This window comes from Cyprinus carpio, chromosome A13, assembly GCF_018340385.1.
Source record: "Cyprinus carpio isolate SPL01 chromosome A13, ASM1834038v1, whole genome shotgun sequence".
Taxonomy (NCBI): domain Eukaryota; kingdom Metazoa; phylum Chordata; class Actinopteri; order Cypriniformes; family Cyprinidae; genus Cyprinus; species Cyprinus carpio.
In genome coordinates, this window is record NC_056584.1 from 12,771,978 (window position 1) to 12,792,003 (window position 20,026).

The window sequence follows — 20,026 nt, forward strand, 5'->3', positions numbered from 1 at the left end:
ATGTATCCTTCATAAATAATTCTGCAGAGATCTATATTTTTTGTGGAAACTGATGCATTTTTTTTTAGAGTAATAGAAATATATATCAAACTAAAAACAAATTATTAGTATAATATGGTAACACTTTAGAATAGGGGAACACTTATTCACTATAAACCACGACTTTTCCCTCAATAAGTTCCTAATTTGCTGCTTATTAATAGTTAGTTAAGGTAGGGATGTAGAATAATGCATTTATATGTGCTTATTTAATACTAATAAAATGGCTAATCATTCTAGTAATATTCATGCTAATAAGCAACTGGTTAAGAGACCCTAAAATAAGTGGTTACCTATAATTTAGATGTATGAGTTTTTGATTGTAACCATGACAGGCAACAGTTACCTTTTTGTTATTATACTTTAAATTATATTGGTTAATTTAACCTACTGTACATATGGTGATGCTAAATCATACTCTTGAGTTGAATCATTTATTTAGATGATAACTTGAAGCATATCTTTTAGGTTACCTGACCAAAACATTTTTTCAGTGTCAGAACATTTTAGAGACCTTTTTTACTGAAAAAAAGAGGTCACCGCAGCAAGGTTCCAATATATTGTTCTTGACGTCACCCCACACATTGTATAGTAGGTAATGTGATCTCCTCACACACAACAGCTGCTGCTGAATCAGGCTTTCAGTGTGAGTGCATACGGCCAGATGCACTTGACTTGATGTTTTCAGATGGGCATTTGTGTCCAATGCTTGTCATGATGGATGCCTCCATGCACCATCAAGTAAAGGTAGATATTTTCCCATCACCAGGAGATTCTTTCATGCCAAGTTTCTCTCTGTTTTTTCTGTCAGAGAGGCCCAATTCTTCAGCCCATCAATACACAAGCTGGCACATGACTCTTATTGTGTAAGTTCCTGGCTCTAGTTATGCTAATGAGAAATACTCCTTTTCCTCTCTCCTCCCGCTCTCTCACTCTCCGCCATAGGCATCTGTCAGTGTTGGAATGAACAGGGACTCATCAGTGGAGTTTTCCCCTCAGAGGCCTGTACACTAACACGGTGGCCAGATGGAGCCCTGGGCTCACTTGGCACCAGCCAAACCAGCACCCAGGCAATATGCAGGGGAACTCGAGCATTTTAATCCCCCAACTCTCCTTCTCTTCCCTTTGTCTGATACACACATTTTATTTACCCATGTATTTCTTTCACATTCCTTCTTTATCTGTGATGTTGGTTTACAACCAAACAGTTGTCCCCTTCAAGGGCTTGTGCACTCGACCCAGCAAAAAAAATGTTTGACTTGACCCCTGCTTTTGTTGCTAGTAACTGTAGTGTAAAATGTAGTTTTGTGCATTTTTTTTAACCTTAAGAAGGAATTTTTACTTGACATTATGCATTTTTTAGTTTCCTGATATACAGTACACTATGTTCTAAAGTTTGCGTTAAAATTTTAGGGAAAAGATTATTATTATTATTATTATTATTATTATTATTATTATTATTATTATTATTATTATTTGATTTTGAAGTTTAAGTTTTCTTTACCATAACTGTAATAAATTAATCAACTGTGCCAATAAAGACATTTTTAATGTTACTTAAAAATATATTTCAAATAAAATGCTGTTTGAACTTCAAATTCGTCAAGGAATCCTGACAGAACGTATCAAGCGTTTCAAACTAGTTGCTTATTAGCATGCCTATTATTAACATATTTGGCTGTGTATTATTACTTAAAAGCACATATCCTGCATGACCATATTGTACATCCCTAAGCACTATTTTAACAGCTTAACAGCTACATTACTAACTATTAATAAGCAGCAAATTAGGAGTTTATTGAGGCAAAAGTTGTAGGTAATGGTTTTTTTTAATAGCGAGAATTGAACCTTAAAATAAGGTGTGGCTGGTAGTGTATTGTACCGTGCATGATGGAACAGTAAACACCTTGATTGTGGTAAGCTGGACTTTATAGAAACTGGCTTGGTGGTAGAAATGCCGAGGCTCATGAAGCAAAAAGCTTTCTAAACAGTTTCTGGACGTCGGCCCTCATATTTTAATTCACCTACAGATCACACTTTGATATCATTGAAACGTAAAAGCTACTTTTTTTCACAAAATGTTTGTAATTTAACACAAGGATGAATGGCCTGGATGATTTTGAAAAAAAAAAAAAAAAAAACAAAACCTTGATGTCTTCTTACAAGGGCCCTCGAGTAGTGTGTGATGTTTTTTGAGAAACACAGTCCACAAAGCAGACTGCTTTAATTTTCCTCTTCCTCTCTTCTCTTCTCCTCAGAAAATACATTCCTTTTTTATCTTGTTTGAAACCCTGAAGACCATGAATTTGCAGTTTCTTATTTTAGCAAGGTCCTTTAGATGTGTTTGTGAGTGGAGTGTGTGAGTACATATGAGTACATGTTTGTGTGTGTGTGTCTATGTCGGAGTGCCTGTAATTAATATCAAACCACAGAGCCAGTCCCAAGGCAGGCTAGAGCAGATCTGTAAGCGTCGTCTTCTGATGTTCTAATTATTTCAACCTCTTCTCTGCTTTGCACTGTCACCTTAATGAGTTTTCTCACTTCTTCTTGGAATCAATTTGGGAGTCAAGAATAAGACTTTTTGAAAAACTTTTCACCCCCAGTGGTTAAATGTATGGGCCGGAAAAAGCTTGATTTTAATTCTTAGATAATGTAAATAAAGCAAAAATAAATAAATAACAAATAAAATACAAATAATAATCATTTTCCTACTTTATTTTGATTGTTTCTTAGATATTGACAAGATAAAGTAATGCATATCAAACCAGGTTTTCTGTTACAGTATATTCTGCTTTTTAAAATCGATTCAAGAGTCATAGCACTTCAGTTGGATAAATGCATTTCTTTAAAATTTGCATTGAGTTAAAGGTATGTGTTCAGCAAAAATTTAAATGTTGTGTTTATTTTCTCGCTTTCATAGTATTTTTTTTTTTTATTTTGTATTTTTATTTTTTTCCTGCCCCATACCTTGGAAGAATTTGGTTACCAGCATTTTCATTCTTTAATTGCTTAGAACTTGCATACAATTTTTTAATGCATTTTTTTTTTTTTTTTTTTTTATGAATAAAGTATGATACGTAACTTAGAAATCTAGCTTGTTTGTAATGAATAAGTCATGTTTTGTAGGAGGTGTTTTTGATTGCTTTTGACAGTTATGTAAGCTGTTTTGTGTTATTATTACTTCTGCATTAAATATTTTTGAAAACTTTCTAATTATAATACACACTTTGTGCTGTATTGGGATTGAATTAGCATTGACTAAAACACTTTCACAAGACTGTTCTGTTGCATACAAGCTATTTTAAGCTGATTTCTCCCTACTTGACTTAATGTGCTGAGGCTTCATTTAACAGCTATTGAATGAGACATTAAACATGAGTCATCATTATTCTCGTATAGCATTTGTGTATACATGTATAATTACACTACAATGAAAAGAGATAAAATGAGGGAAAATGTTCAGCTCCAAAGTTTATTTCCATATCATTTGCACACATCATATGATAAAGGATGCTGAGCATGACATTTATTTTTTTAAAAAAAAAAATTGTTTGTTTGTTTGTGACCCAAATCAAAATGTGATCATCCATTTGATATATTATGTTGGGCTCCAGAATAAAAAGCTCAGATGTCTATTAGGAAATACAAAAAGTTTCACGCACATTATATTATATAAAAATGAAATGTTTATGAAAAAGGGAAGAGGGAAGAAGCTGACTGTTTAAATCAATCAAATCTGTTTTTGTTTTTTTTTAAACATTTTGTTCATGTTTAATCTGTTTTATCATGTGTTGAAATCAGTGTTTCTAAATGTCTAAATATTTGTGTAAATTTCCTCTGATGTTGATCTGCACTGTGATCACTGAAGCCTGTATTTGGATCATATTAAGATCATTCTGATCTGACTGCTTCAAAAATCAAATCCATCAAACAAGTTGAATGAATTGGTACTCAGATTAACACACTAGCATCGCTTGAGATTAGATTTAACTTAAATCCAGATTCAGAACATCCACTTGACAAAATCTAAAAAAAAAAAAATGGCCAGTGGTTAGCATTATTTAAAATGCAGAGATAAGAGGCCTGGTTATAAAGTTGTTTGAATGCTCTGGAGGAGGCTGTGTGATAAGAAAGGAATTTTAATGCTTTGCTTATCAAGCTTTCATTGGCATTTCTTTTTGAAGGGGTGGATCAACAGTCACATCACACTTGTGGCAGCTTGAGCTCTTGCATGTATTCAGAGCTCATGCTGCGGTCAGGCTCTGTTACATGCTGGAGTGAATGTACCAAGGCCTCAGAAGCCTAGCTTTTCTCCCTGTTTTATACATAGAAAGAGAAGAGCAGAACTGTGATTCTGCCAGAAGCAACAGATTGAAGGAGGCTAAAGATCAAAGCTGCTCTTTCCATTCAATGAAATTACATATATAATTTATAATATTGTGAAATATTATTACAGTTTAAAAGAAATGTAATTTGTAAGAAATGTAATGGGTGAATATAAGTTTTCTCCTTTTTAAAATTACCCTTTTTTATCGAAACTTTTGATATTGTATCACAGTTTATAGGATTATCTTAAAATTGCAACATGAAACCAACAGCCAGTGATTACTGTGCATTTGTATTGAACAGACAGAGCAGACAGACCTTTTCCAACTAAGTTTGAATGTCCTCTTGCATCCCTGATCTGATTGGAATTTGTAGTATTTAAAATTTCTTAAAGAGATTTCTTTTTTTGCTCCATACAATGAAGGTCAGCACTCACCCCAACTGTTCGGTTAACAAAAGTTTACAAAATATCTACTGAAAAAGGTTTTTTGTTGCAACTGACTGTTGATCTCAAAAGTTGGTTTATTTAATGTCATTCAGCATTTTTTTTTACAGCTTAGTTAACAAAATCATACTTATCTTTCTCCTTAGCTTAGTCTCATAACTGTGGTGTAAGTATTGTATAGCATGACAGGGTTGAGTGTTGTATTTACCCAGTGGCTCTTTTCATGCTTCAGCTTGTTGCTTTAAGCTTATCCCCTATGGTTACCAAATAAAGAGAAAGTGGGAACATGTCACAGTTTTATGTCATGGTGTTTAGCTATGTGTATTTACACTGTAATAGACAGTAAGTTGCCAGGGCTGGGTAGGTTCGAGCAAAGCTGCTAAAAAGGCAATATGAGTGTTTTCAAATCTACCATATGTTCTCTGTTGAATCTTTGATTTATGTTGCGCAATAGTCATCTCACTTTATTCGCCTCTTCTCACATCTGCCGGCAGCCACTGAAATTGCATGTTAAAAGTTAAAAGAACACCTGTCACAGGCTTGAAGTTGATGGCAACATAAATACGAGTGCATGTACAGCTTTAGTCAAGCTTCTAGAAGAGTCCCTTACACTTATTCAGGAAGGAAAGAGAGGAATTAGCTTTCCATGCATCTCCACCCGTGTTTTGAAATGAGGAGGGTCAGCCAAAGGTGAGCTAAGTACGCGAGACAAGTCAAGCTATCTTTTATTTTCAGGATTGCTGACACCAGAATGTAAATTATTTAAAGGAGGCCATGGCAACAAATAAGGGAAGTAAGAGAGCTCTCAAAGTCAGCACATTTGTATATAAATTAAATGCGGCATACCTAAAGGCTGGAATAAACTACATGACTTTTAAAATCTGTGCAGATTTAAAAACACAAGGCATCATACACTAGCCTACTTTGAAAATGGTTACATAAAAAAAGCATGATCATCATACACTAAACCACTGAGGACTCACACACTACCAGGCTTTCAGGTCATTCTGAACACAAAATACTCATGGAGAAATGTGCCTCATTGATAGGAGACACATGACAAATTAAAATAATACATTTTCTAAAATTGGCTTAAAATATCAAACAAGTTTGATATCCTCTGACAGGTTAAAAAAAAAAAATCAGAGTCTGTACCACAATATTCCTCCCTATTTTAATGGTAAAAGGATAGTTCCTAGTCTTGGTATTGTGAATGTTCTTGGTTTATATACATCCATTCACATGTGTTAAAAATAATTTATCAAGATGGAACATTTTTTCCCCCGCATAAGAGTAAAGCAACCTACAGTAAGCTCATTTGGATAAATGTGCCTCTGCCTACATTTTTGTAGGCCTATACATGTACTTATACATACAATTCACTGCCGTTTACAGCTGAAATGACAGTAAAGTGGCAACAACTTCCATTTCAAACAAATTTTGAATTATTGGTAGATTATCAATTAATAAACACTTATTTTTGCACAGATCCTTGCATAATAATATATTTCGACTTCAAAACACTCCATAGTGCATGATTTGTAAACGTATACATTTTGACATTTGCATCACATATCCAGCTCCACATGTACAGCTTTTTTGAAGTAAACTTGCTTGGTAGATCACCTGGTACAATGTTGAACTTGCATTGCAGGGCTAATGTACAAGTCGTGTGACACAGTCATGATAAAACAGAATTAAAAAGTTGTAGAAGCATAATAAAAATACACTGCCAGAATCTCGTTCATCTGTTTTTCGGATCAATCTGAATTCACCACTTACTAGACATTTCAATGTTAAAGTGTTGCGAAACGAGTACAAAACAACTTAATATCATTTTACAGAAATGTCACGACAGGTATGTCTTTTTCAGAGAGCTTGGGTTGTAGTAAAGAAGGTCCATTTCCTTAAATCACATTGCGTATCAGTTCTTGAACAAATTTAATGTGTCTAAACTACTTTCCCTTCTTTCATATTATCCTCTAACTTTCATCAACGTAGGACAGTGCATATGCCAGTGCCTGAAACTAGATTTCAGACAGCCAACCTGAAATCAGACCCTCTCTTGGCAGTGCTAATAAGTGCTATTCGATCAGCTCAGAGACAAGGTTATTGCTGAACCAATGCGGTCAAGATGAAAAAAGAAAGAAAAAATGCTGAATATTGTGGCGAGGGATAATCATTCTATATTGAGATTGAAGACCAAATATTGTATTAACATAAGTTAGTTCCTTAATAAAAGTGCATTATAGCCATTTACACTGAGGTATTCTAATACTTATAATCTGATAGCACAAAGTCGAATTTAAAATTAATATTAATGTAAACTTTTTTTAGAGCTCCAAGGATACTACCTGGCACAATAAAACTGAGCTATTAATTTCTCTCTCATTTACATTAACCATACGAAGAAAGGCCAGTGACAGAGATGCCCGAGATGTTCTTAGAGTCTCTCTCGTCTACATTTCCCAGCATACTGCCAGGTTGACCAGGGGTGCAAAACTACAGAGAAAATGGCTCTCTGAGAGCACTTCAGAGTACCTGTACCCTCTCACAGTTCAGCAGATCACAGCAGGTGAATGCTAGCCTCTGTGCTGATAATGGATACTTCACTAGTGCACTGTCAAGCTCATTGGATGATGCCGTGTGGGTCGTCTGTGATAATGATAGTTTAAATGGAACAAGTCACTGCGATGTCCAATGGTGTTTGCTTGAGTGTGATTTTGGGGCTTGGGGAAATGGCTTGGCACTTTAAATACCCTTTCACACCACTGAAAATCAATTGACTCTGCGTCTTTTTGTGTGCATGTTGAAAGTGGCCACAGGTATGATCATGTACAAAATGGTCAAAGGTTACAAAAGAGAAATCCATAGTTTCTGCTTTGTTTAAGGTCCAGGAAATTGGTTTTGTCAAATATCAAATCTTCAGTGCGAATCGATCCCTTCCCAGTGCTTTTAAATATTGGTACATACGTCACTTCATACTTTAAACAGACATTGCCTCACTTTCTGCCTCATTTAATTAGATATCTGTTCTACAATTCACACTCTCTGAATATTGTTTACTGTTCAATTAAGATATAATATATACAAAGATCATTTTCAAAAGCCTAATCTAATTTGTTACCATCACCTACGAGTTGCTGTTGTGCTGTAGGTTATCACAGCCATACTTGATATTTGGGGAAAAATAGCACTATTACTAGTATGATAATGCTTTTATGCAACCGTAAATTGACCTGCAAAAAGACTGTATTTACTGTATTCCAGTCAGTTCATTTGGATGCTTCCTGTCTCTCATGAAATTACAGCTTAGTGTGGATGATTTGTGGTGTAAATGCTTGTGCACCAATTAAAAACAAATCTCAGATGTCTTGGTTATGATTTGCTTCTCTTTAGACTAACAGACGTGGGATTCCAACATAAAAAAAAGAAAAATGAACAGCTGAGAAGCCAGAGTAAACGCAGCATGATTAAACACCGTAACTTGTTCTAAATCTCAAAACGCTGTGTGAGTAGCCTGGTAACATACTCCAGATCTCATTCCTTTTAATTAAAGGTTCTTATGATAAACTATCAGGTTGCTTTAATTGGTATTTATGCATTTTGCTTCTATACTGTTGTCTGTTACATTTCCTATTATGAAATTATGAACTCCATAAATGGGTTCACATGGTTTACTGATTGTGATAAACACACTGAAGCCTGATCATTAGCAGTGCATAGTTAAATGTGCATGTTCTTCTCACATTCTGCAAGAATCTGACAGCTGGAGGCTTGGTATTATATATTTATCTGTGCCTGTAAAGCTGCCTCTTCGTTAGAATGATCTACACCTCCTTCCAGCATCCTATCCCCCTCCCCCATTTGTTCCTGCTAATTAATGACTGTGGTGCTAATTAAAAGCCAGGCAACACTCAATACATTCTGGGTCCTTGAGAAATATTAACATTTTCTTGTGCAGGTCTCAGAGACTAATGAATATTCCACTGCAAAATTTCCAAGGAAAATTATAGGGTTGGGAAGGAATATGCCTATATTCTACAGAAGAAATGATTTCACACAGGCGGTCCTGTAACATGACAGGGCCTCATGGAGTATGGAAAAAAATAATTTGACCATAGGCTAGTCAATTAAATGAGACATGTGAGTATTTCATGTTAATATAACCATAACACTATACTATGTGCACGAGAGAAGAAAAGCTTTGTATGAAAGAAAAGGCCTCCGCTTTGGCTGTATGCTGAGCAACAGGAAGCCTCCTACTGCGTTAAACATGTATCATCTTCCACATAAATCAAGCCTGCTGTGAACAAAATGTCTGTGCGGGGCAAGATAAAAGGAGGCAAGCAGCCCAAATGTGGTGTCTTGGGTACAGTTCCACACCTCCACCTCGTTCTTTCCATTCCCCACATTTTAATTGCCACTGTTTGCCAATTGCCACAGCTCATACTGGGCCCATAATGACTGTTCCTCACAATGTTGCCATAGCACTTGATCTCTCTTTTAATGATCCTCCTTCTGTAAATTTGTACTGCATTAGTTTCTTATCTCACAGATCTTTATCAGCTTCACTTGCCTGTGAGCACATTAATTGGGGAGAGATTAATTGACCACAGATCCTTCAGGCATGACCTATTCGCTATGTAAAGCACAGAGTTGCCCATTTGCGCTACTGATTTGATTACTGACTCACATCACAGCCCCTCTATAGCTCCTTGTGAGCAATTAGTGTAAAATCTTTACTAACGGACACATATGACAGTTACATTCAATTAGTCATATGCAGATTTCTACTATAGAACGAGAGCCCAGTGATAATTGTTAACATCAGATTGGACAAGGGTGTAAAGATTATATCACTGTGATGCAATTTATAGGAAACACTGTCTTTTATAATTTCTGTGTAAATCATTCGTATAAAATCATGTTTATGTAAATTGGCATGTTAACAATTTATCCAAGAATGGTTTTATGAACAATTTACATAGAAATGTGTTCTTCTTGCATTTCATGAATGAGGCCCAATGAATATTTGTTGCTTTGGTAAGCTTAAGATTTGGGGTTTTGAGTGAGAAAAGACAATTATTCAAATGTATTCAAAAATTATTCAATTTTTCATCAGTTTTCTGTGGTTTCTTCTGGTAATAAGGAGGAAAAAATCCAGAACGATACAGAAAGTAAGTCTGTTCCATGAGCACAGCAACACCTTTTGTAACAGTGCTTAATTTTGTACAAATACAAAAAGACAGGCTGGTTAGACTGAAAACAATCCACTTCAGAGAACTCAAGGCTTGGAAAATGTGGCGAATTATACTCGGTAGTTTGCCCCTTTTTAGAATGATCAGCCAGGACTGGGACTTTCACTCTTTTTATCACTCTGCTTGTTGTGTTTGCGAGTTCCTGACAGACTGTCAGTCTGTCCATTAGTGGTTGCAATGAATCTTGCAGATTACAGATTATCTTTACGCCAGTAGGTGGTGACAAGTGCCTGTCTTTAGATAAATTAAATAATTCATTCAACTGATTCATTCAAAAAACTGAATCATTCTGGAAGAATACAAGCAGCGGTCTTTATCAGTGAATCATTCATTCAACCAATTTATTCAAAATACTGATTCATTCTGGGACAAAAACACCACTACTGTTTATGATGCAGTGGGTCTGCTACGGCCTTGTTTCAAACTGCTGTTGTAGTGGTGAAGCAAAAATATATTGCCTAAGGGCGTTTTTCACACCTGGCAAAATATGAACACAGCAATCACTCTCAGATTCAAACCAAAATAATCAGCCCACAGATTGCCTGAATGAGGGTAGTAATCACAGCCCAAATTGAAAACGAACTCTGGAGCAGTTGCTTGTGGTAAGAACGCAATCTGATCCAATGGACCAACAAACTAAGCAATATTATAATTCATAATGTGGGTGAGCAGATTTCTTATTTCAGTTGAAAACAAAAGAGCTGGTCTGCTCATTACTTTTCTCCAAAACAGGTGCATTGCAAGAATGCTGTCCAGACTACATTCCCACTCTAAACTGTATTAATATATTACAATTTAAGTCCTTCTTTTGGAAGAAAGCAAATTTATACAGGTGTGAAAATTGCATGAAAAGTAAGCAATATGATATGGTAACTATACATAGCTCAGAGAAAAAACTGATCCAGGCAAAATGCTCTATATTTATTTGTGTTATATATAAAATAAAAAAAAGAAAGAAAGAAAATAAGAAAGAAAAAAGATTCAGTCTTTAAAATGTATTTATTTTTCATTTGGGAACTTGGAAACATACAGCCTAAGCAATATGCAGCATTAAATTGAGCTCTTTCTCATCTGTGAAAGGAAATGAAATGTGCTGTATAAACCAACAAAAGCCTATGCTATCTGTTGAGGCTCGTGTGCTTGGCATATGCATATGCTCTGTTTGTACTCTGCCATTTAGAGCCAGGGATATTTTCCTTTGTCACATTGCTCTCCTGACTCAACTAGCTGAAAGCAGGATTAGCCACCAGTGTCTTTGAAAAGTCAAGAAGTGAGGGAAAAATGAGGTAGGATAAAGTGATGACAGGATGGAGTGTGGGGAGGGGAAGCAAGAAAGGCAGAAACAGATGGGGCAGTTACGTGTGAGCAATAGAGCTGGAGAGAGAGCAAACAGCTAGGCTGGGAGAGACATGGCATACATATTTCATATCTAAAAGACAAGCATTTCATTTCCATATTTAGTGAACACAGAGAGGGCTTATTCAAGCAGTCAGGGCTTTGCTGAGGTAGAAAATCAGCAAACTCGCTGTGCCCATGTACTTCCAAATCAATCTACTGCCATCTGCAACAGATGCATGACATGGCACGTGTGGATTTCCCATATGATTTCCAGAAAACCCTCAAACATTTTTCATTCTGATTGGATTATCCACATCTGGGAGTTTCTCTGTTGTAGGAGTTTCACCCACCTGGCCCCTGAAAAGTGTTTCAATTAGAGTGGTGGAGTGACCTTAAGGATTTCAAGAAATATTCCAGGTTCAATTAAAGTTAAGATCAATCAAAAACACTTGTGACAGTGTTGATTACCACAAAAAAAAATCATTTCCAGTTGTCTGTTTTAAATAAATTTATTAGTTTATAAATAATTTATAAATAAATAAAAATTGCCTTGATTACAGTAAGGTTATCACCATTTCAGTTCAGTTTGGACTTTGTTTTCGGTTGCACAATTCCCTTGTCCGCATTTGTCACTATGGTTAGTGATTTGATTTGCTATAATGTTCAGCTGTGTCACCTTGTTAGCCTGTGTATTTAGGTTCCTGTGTTTTCATTTCTTGTTGCCTGGTCTCGTCTATGTTTCTTCAGTGTTGTGTCTATACTACCCTGTGCTTGGATTCCATGTGGGTTGGATTACCTGTGTGTTTGATTAAAAACTTTTGGGAAGCTTTATCTTCTTCCTCATGCATTTGTATTCAGCTACTTGCTGACAAAGATGTCATTCTTATATTACTTATATAATATAATAGTATTTATTGATATTTTAAAATAGCTTTGATTTTTATATTAGTTTTCATTTTAATTTTAAGTATGAATAATTTTGTTTTTCTCATTTTTATCTTCATTTTTTTTTGTAGCTTTTTATTTTTATTTTAGTTTACTAACTGTCTTTCTTTTCTTTATTGTCTTTTTCTTAAATCAGGTGTAAAGAGGGTTTCCAGGGCATTCGTTGTGACCAGTTCCTGCCCAAGACTGATTCCATCCTGTCTGATCCAAGTGAGTACTCTTGCATTTTGCTTTAATAAATCCAGATGCATGGTAAAAGCATACATTTTTACTCTGCTGTGTCTGAAGTTAATATAAAATACCAAGAATGTACAGTCTATGTATTATAGGGTCCTTTTTGAAATTGTTTTGAGTGTGTACAGGGTCTCCTGATGTGTACAGAGGAGAAATGGCTATATAAATTTTCAGCTTCTAACCCAAATGAATGCTTAGCCTCTGTGGACCATAACGCATTTATGCATTCATTTACCAATAACAACAAGGCTTTGCAGTTTGCAGTCTCACAAGACACCGTTGTCATAGAAACCTTGTCATTACTAAAGTGTCATAACATTTTCATATTTTCCTGACTGGAACAGATTTCTAGATTTTCCCACCCACTCAGCTAATGGCCATACATTATATTCACATACTTCTACCAAACCTGGAATATCTCTTTTCTGAATGATGTATACCATATTATCGAATAAGGCAGTGAGTGTGTGCTCTTGCATGCATACATTGTGTGCGTGCCTGCGTGTGTGTGTGTGTGTGTGTGAGAGAGAGAGAGAGAGTGTGTGGGGAGATGGAGAGAGAGAGAGAGCATGTATAGGTAGTGATTGCATGTTGGATGCAGTGAGTAAGCCCACTTGATGAGTCACAAATGGATTATGATTGTTTGTGTTTGTTGACCTTCTCATACAGATCTATCAGCACCGTTTTATATGAAGGATAATAAAATGAGCTGCTCAAGAAATTGCAGCGTACACATGTTAATTGGTGAGTCCTACCAGCTGAGGAATGCAAAGTACACACCCTTTTATTGAACAAAAATCAACGCGTATACTGTACATCCACACTCATCTGCCCACATATCACAGGATAACATTCATGTTTCATATCCAGAAAAAGGTATTAGTACAGCACATTTTTCTTTTTATCGTATAAACTCATATTTCTGCATATTATAATTTTATACCATAAGATGTTTTTTTTTTTTTTTTTTCTTTAAGCTTTCATTTCATAAGCTTGCATTTCTAACTCTCTGAAGGAATTGTAAAAATCAGGTTACAATGCTAGCATGCCCAGAAAATCTGCATGGGGCAACTCCTCATCTTGTAGGCCTGATTTTGAGAGCTAGAATGTATAACTCCACCACTGCAATCCAATTCCAAAACACCTAAGCTTTACACACAAAGGAAGCATGTTTGTGTTGGAAAAAAAAGGCAATGACTTCATTGAAATATTTACTTTGCAGCTATAGTTTAGCAGTTTTACCAGTCCTTTAAAAGAGGTTGTATGAATTATATGCAGTTTTTTCGGATTCACTTCCAACACACGGTTTCATAGTGTGTGTGGCATTGTTCATAAACATAGCATTTTGCTCTGCTCTGCTCTGTTTGTTTCTTCTACTTCACTAGAAGGTTAATGAACAACATTGTAATCTTCTGAATGGCATCATGACAGAGTTTGGCACAGATTTGCACTACAAGTCTGCCAAGTTTTAGCCACTTCTTATCTTTTTTGGCACAGAGACAAGGACCACCTATAGGGTGAACAAAAAATATAAGAGTAGAGTAACCAATTTCAGACATGTCACAATAGCAAATTGTGAATAATGAGCTTACCACTCAATTTAAACAATAATACCTCTGTTGAAGGAGAAATTTAGTGTCCTGACAAATGGCTAAAAAAAATAAAAGCCAGTGAAATAAAAGCCACACACTTATTTTATGTTGGCCTACTAGACACGACATATCATTTTGTAAATGTGACCCTCCACATACAGGTCACATACAGGATGATTTACTGTGCTTTTTGCACCTCTTTAAATTTCTGTAATCTCACTGGTATCCCTTCTGTTCAGATGTTACTCTTGCCTTTTCAGATTCCACAAAATCTTCATCAGTTCAGAAACAAAAGTACACAGGCTTTCAATTTTTAAAGTTTGAGATGCCAGTAATGGGTTCACTGACAGGACAGGCACACACATAGCCAAAGTCTCTCCTGTGCCACCACTCTTAAAAGCAACATTCAGAGAGGAGAGGGACACCCAGGATCACTGTGTCCTTGAGTTACAGAGCCATGACTTTCATGACACATTTTTCCAGCTCTTTTCTTTTCTGTTGTATCTCTATCCCTCCATCTTCTAGCTAATTGTCTTCATGGGTAACAAGTAAAACAATAAAACTATACCATAGAATAATGTTGTCCATACAGTGAAAACAACAGTGGGTAATCTTTTCCTTTTATTGGTATGGAACAAGAAAAAAAACATTGCAACATTTTTCAAAAAACATTCTGGATTAAATTCAAATTAAGCTTGAAAAAATCTGTGGCCTGTGGTGAATTACCAGAGGAAGAGAATTTCAGCTCACTCCTCAATTTGTCAAATAGAACAGGTTTAATGCATTTATAGTAATGCACTTACAATAAAAGCATAAGGAGGCAAGATAGCCTGATGTTTGAAAGCAGGTTAGCGTTTTTTTTTTTAAAGCGCATTTATTATAATTTTGTTTTTTTCATTTCAGAACATACTGTTGTATCTAAATGTCTTTTTTTTGGGATGGGGATACTTCTTCTAGGTGGAGGCTCTAGTAGTTATATAATTTCTTTGGCTAGAGTTGCAGTTTATAGAATAGATATGTGCCATCCGTTCCTGGTATATATTCACAAAGGTAAGATTAGGTGAAAGTAAGACACAACTTATCTGCCAATCTGCATTCGTCTGCCTTTTGCTTACAATCCAAGCATTTCATGATGTCTCACAGCATCATATATATTCAATCAGAGTACCTGAACCAAGGTCAAGAAGAAATAATATGCTGAATTATTACAGTCACTTTCCAGGATAAGCACCAAAGCTCCAAGCAGCCCAAAGCCAAACATTTGCAAGACAAAACAACACCACATGCTTGCTCTCCCAAGTGTGAAGTATGAACAAGAATAAAATGTTCTTTTTGTCCATGTCATGGAGGAGGATAGTGCCAGACACACTATTGAAATGGTGCATGTAGTTCCTCTATCAGTGCGCCTCTCATGGCTATGATTTTTTTTTCATTTGTTGAGTCTGCAAGGCGATCGAAAATGGAAGGTTGCCCCATTATTTTTGGAACAGAATTCCATTTACATCTGATAGTTTAAGATAAACTGGCGCAACAGTTGCAGATGTGCATTTTAAAAGAGACAAAACACATGACCCAGTAACTTAGTTTCCCCCTATTTATCTTTTTACCTTTCGTGATCATCTGTTATTTTGTCTCCAGTTACCAAGGCAAATAAATAGCAAGTAATATTAACCAAGCAGTTGTTAATTTTTTACAGTTGACTTCATAGATAGTTTCTGACTTTTGTATATTTGATGTCTCTAAAAATCTTACTTCAAATGCTTAAAAAATGTCATAATTTATTCCATTTTTAGTCAATTTTTAGCCTGACTGAAATGCAAAGCTAGCTAGTTTTAGTCGACTGTTGTGAGCTGTACAGATATATGCCACCCCTGTGGCTATAAAAGAAAAAAACCTGCATATATCTGCCCCGTCAAGGACTTTGACGCATTCTGAGGGGTTTCAAAGTGTTTTTTTAATGTATTTTACCCGTATTGTTACTTAAATATTTCTCTCTGACTACTCATTCATTTGAACTTTTTCAAAACAAAATACCGTATGCATGTTATTTGATAACGTGTCTGTTTTTGCCTTTTATCATCACACAACGAGGCAATTGCAGCATCATGGGGCAAACACACTACTGGATGCAGAGTCTCTAGAGCCAATTGTTACCTTTACCCTGTGGGAAAGTGTAACACAAGCATAAAGGAAATTTATATTGATTGCTGCAATTCATCTGTTGAGGACCCAGTGCAATTCTGCTTGTTCACACTTGTAAAAATATTTATCAGGTCTGAGGTAATTGCTTTTGGATGGGTCGTTACAGTAAGATCTAGATCTTGTCAGCCCACTTCATAATGAAAAATGTGTGAATTGTATGCTGATTTCTACTGCATATTGCTCCGTTACAGGTCTCCTTGGCCACCTGCCATGTGGGCAGGGTTGTAAGGGCTATTTTTTTCCTGCTTCACGTAATCTTGGCTGAGAATAAAATGCATGTGAGCGAAGCTAATTTTAATCCTCTTGAGATTTCTATGAAACACCTGCCTGAAGACGGTCCATCTTCTCACATTTTCCTATGATAACTCAATTTAGCATCCATCGTGCAAAAAAATTCAGGCAACAAATGTCAAGAGTGTTTCAATGCACCTGATTTTCAGCAATCATGTGACGAACTATGATTTATGCACTCAGTGTTTTAAACACATCACCACTTATTGCTGCGTATTCTGCTTGATTGACAGAGACCTATTGAGCTCGTCAATTTACTGTGCCTCCGTGCCTCCGAAGAGACCAGCTGTTTTTTGTGGAGTTACTGCGTTTTGTTATTGTTACTTTGAGGGGCCTCCTCCTAATTTCAAAGCTTTTACAGAGAACAGATCTCGTCATTTTGTTTTTGCACAGATCCCTGGCTTTGCTGATCGACAAGTGTCTGTACCCCCCACCTTACTGAAAAGTGAGTCATTAGATGGTTATTAGCAGTCTCTTTGGGTGATGTTATGGCTCAGCCAAAGGGCAACGGCAGCAGGTGAGAGGCCGGGTAAGTACATTAGTCCAGAATTGCTGATGTAGGTGCGGTTCTTCACAGCGGCCTTTTTGGGTATTCTCTATATTTGGACTATGATTTAGGGGCTACAAGATGACGCTTCTTGTCAACAGAACCAACAGCTCTCAGGCAGACATTCAGGGTGTGGTCACAGTCTCTGCTAGATGACAGTGTTATGTGGCCCTTTTGAAACCTTTTTCATTTAAAGGTCGCAAGTCCACAGGCATGATGATAGTTTATCAAAGACAATGGCATCATCATACTCATAACATTCGTGAGTCTTCTCTGGTGTGGGTGCAGCAGATTATGTAAATCGAGCTGATATCAATTTCTATGCACATCACTAGGAAATGTCACCCACTCGCTATTACGAGGCGGGCGGGAATCTTTAGATACCTTGGGATTTAAATGATTTCAATTTTTGTCCAAAATCCAATTCACAAATGATTCTTGAGTAATTTCGGCAATTGACCTCAATTTTTAAACTGATGCCAGTATTTCTTATAAGTAGCATATAAAAATAATTGTGAGAACCAATTTTTTTGTGTTATGTTTTATATTAGGCTATATAATGTTTTAGTTTGTCCTCCTGATTGGTTTTTTTTTTTTCAAACTCTTTTGACTTTTTTTTTACTTTTTTTCGCGTCTTAAAAATACACTGCTAACAAAGTATCCAGTTAGCTTCCTCCTAGTATTTTTGCCAAATTCTTGCCAAATTCTGATTTTTTATATAATATATCATAATCTATATCTATAGATATATCTATATTGTATATAGATCTAATATATAGACTCTAGATATATATATAAGATATATTTCTATATAATCAGTTCAGTTCAGATGTAAATCAAAGGGTCCATTCTGCCTTTTTGTTTCTTTATTTAACTGTTTAAACCATATTTGAAGGCCAGTGTATGTGGTGTGTAATTTGCTAAATGTATGTATTATGTTATATATATTCTGCCTTAGAATTGTTGCAACTCTGTGGCATTTTAGACTGGTATGATAGTAATCTATATCGATTAGTTATATATATATAGATATAAGTAGTTATAAATAAGACTGAGTGTTTATGTTGTTATTCTTCAATTCTGAGTATTACATTTTGTAGCTCCCTCCAGAATTGCGTGATGCATCAATTTAACTAAACTTTAAAGAATCCCTTCATTTACTTGCCTATCTAGGCAAAGTTTAAACTATACAACGTTTGCTTTGTAACAACACACACTAGTCTTGTGTTACATCTCAGCTGTTCAAGGTTTTTACACCACATCTGCGGCTTTTCAGATCTGTCTGTACTGGCCAGGCATCCTCTCATTTCACAGTGCTGGGGTATGTCAGTTCTCTGGCCTCCGTAGGGTGCTAAAACATTAGGAGGCTTCTCCTTAAATAATTCCTTCCGAAAGCCTTTCCATATATCCCCAGAGTCCCTTTGTCATCGTCAATACGCCTCCGTAGGATCTTCTGCTCTACTCTTATTCACAAAAGCCCATCTCCATGAGCACTTCAAGAGTTATTACAACATAATTCCCTGGGCGGAACACACAGCATGCATCATTACAACGGACAAACAATGGGGAGTGGAAGCTGAGAATGTTGCTGACCGATAACAGTCTGTTGGCAGTTCATTAAAAGACTTTTTGTAACTCTGATTGTAAAATGAATAGCAAAGGAAAGATGGATAGCCAGTAGGGATAGGAGGAGAAAAGGACAGTAATTGGTTCTATCGTGCTGAGTCTGTCCACAAGTGCCTCTATGCGTATCACAAGGATCAATTCCACCTCACAATACCGGGACAACCTGTGCCATGCGTCTCTACAGCCCCGTAATGAGTACTCATTGTTACCTTAAAACTGATGGTAAGTTGACCACGAAGTGGACAATATCGATAGAGCACGCAGGGATATTAGCAGAAGGACGTTTTTTGCTTGCATGGCTTTAATTGCCCACCCGCCCCCCCCCGCAGAGTGATTGAAAACTGAATATCATAATGGAGTTATCAAGCCACATTTGACGATGCTGCGAGCGTCTGGTACCATTCCTTCAATAAAAGCGACATACAGTACACTGTTTCTATGAAATGTGAAAACAAGCCGTACTGCTTCTAACTGTGTTTGCTCCTATTAGCGGCACAGCTTACACAGCTAGACTGTGTTTGTTGCATATAACTCAAATTTTCTGTGGGACTAAAACTATTCGAGAGTAATCTAGCCTTAGCACTCGATTATCCTGTATCTTAAACATGGTTCCTGTTGCTTTTCATAGATTCCCTTGATCCTACTCGAAGACCAGCAGGTCCACCACTCATTTTTAATTACCCCTGACTCCCTAGCATAGCTCTCGTTGAACACTGACCTAATGAGCCAGTGCAGAGGAACCTTTTGCACCAGTTATAGTCATTACTCATTGACTTTTTGAGATCTCCATCAGCTCAGCCTTTTCTCATGCCTACAGGCTGCTTTCAATTTAGACAATGCGGGCGGTTTTTTTTTCTTCCTTTTTCTGCACCGCAGACCGTTTGTTTGACTCGCCCTGTGTTGTCAACTGGTATGTCATGAAACTGTCTCAAATGCTGGAGCAAAAGATCACTTGGCGGCCCTTTGTCGCCTGGGCCAGCTCTACTGATGAATCAACCACCTCCAGTCTGCCCACAAAGAGTGTGTGTGTGTGAGCTGTGAGTGTGTGTTGTGTGAGCTGTGTGCATTGTTTTTTACCTGCCCAAACAGGTAAAACCGAAAGACAGATAATAAGCCGCTTTTTGACATCAGACATCCTGTTGATTGGTAGGTGGGTTCTACCTAGTAGTCCACACCGGAC

At 36.5% G+C, this 20,026-nt stretch overlaps 1 pseudogene; it reads left to right on the forward strand.

The window, feature by feature from the left end:
* Nucleotides 1–20,026, forward strand: part of LOC109107664 — a 290,614-nt pseudogene that overhangs the window by 237,751 nt on the left and 32,837 nt on the right.